At 37.8% G+C, this 1,118-nt stretch overlaps 1 non-coding gene across 1 annotated transcript; it reads right to left on the bottom strand.

Annotated features, from left to right (window-relative positions):
- On the bottom strand, positions 1-119 carry LOC145410490 (5S ribosomal RNA). The gene has a single exon (XR_013899280.1). It is a non-coding gene; the product is annotated as a 5S ribosomal RNA (ribosomal RNA).
- Between the last annotated feature and the right edge of the window lie 999 nt (positions 120-1,118).

Here is a 1,118-nt window from a genome sequence, read left to right as displayed (position 1 = left end):
TGCCAACAGCATCTGGTGTTCCCAGGCGGTCACCCATCCAAGTACTAACCAGACCCAACGTTGCTTAACTTCGCTGATCGGACGGGAAGTGGTGTACTCAACGTGGTATGGCCGTTGGCCATATATATATATATAAATAGCCTATATATATATATATATATGTGGTAGGTGGGGGTGCTCACCATCCACTCACTCTACGTAGTGCTGCTCTCGCTTGTCGGCCCTTTCCTCTCCATGCTTCTTTCCTTCCATTCTCTTCTGTCCTTCCTTCCTTCATTCTTCCCACTTCCTTCAGTCTGTGGGTGACTCTACACTGAGTGACAAGCCAAATGGTTTCCTGTGCACCAGGAAACCATTTACTACGCTGGGTGGTAACCATATAACCAAATTTAGGCGCCTGGTGGTTTAGTGGGTAATTATTGCGCTCCAATCAGATTGAGCCGGTGAAGGTTTATATCCAAGAGGTGGTTGGGGTTGATTGCTAATGTAATGCCACTCAGGGATGAGTGAGGCTGGTCACTTTCATCTTAAATGTCGGGACCAACTGCCTAGCCCCGGGCTTCTACGCTCCTCTTGGGGCAATGCAGGATTGGATGATGGATGGATGGATGGATATATATATATACAATATATATATATATATATATATATATATATATATATATATATATATATATATATATATATATATATATATATATATATATATATATATATATATATATATATATATATATATACATGTGTATATATATATATATATATATATTTATATATATATATATATATATATATACAGGCATACCCCAGTTTAACGATCTAATTGGTTAGGTAAAACTCCATCATTAGGCGGGGTATCGTATATCAGGGTACTTTTAACATATATTTCAATATGGATTGTTTACTAGCCTTGGGTTTCCCCTAACCAAGTCCAAAACCCACCCAGATAAGACCCAAAACAGGTTTAAAGGTAATCAAAATGGCATCACAGCTGTCAAGGACGCTAACCGAATCCTAACACCTGTAAATAACTCACCTAGACCAAAAAATATAATCTGAATATTGTCAAATATAAGTCTGGAAAAAAAATCAGGCTTAGTAAACTGTACCCCAAAATG

This window comes from Coenobita brevimanus, chromosome 85, assembly GCF_032717465.1.
Source record: "Coenobita brevimanus isolate Jiangsu-jjx chromosome 85, ASM3271746v2, whole genome shotgun sequence".
Taxonomy (NCBI): domain Eukaryota; kingdom Metazoa; phylum Arthropoda; class Malacostraca; order Decapoda; family Coenobitidae; genus Coenobita; species Coenobita brevimanus.
Note: the sequence above shows the minus strand (reverse complement) of the source record. Positions and strands in the feature narration are given on the sequence as shown.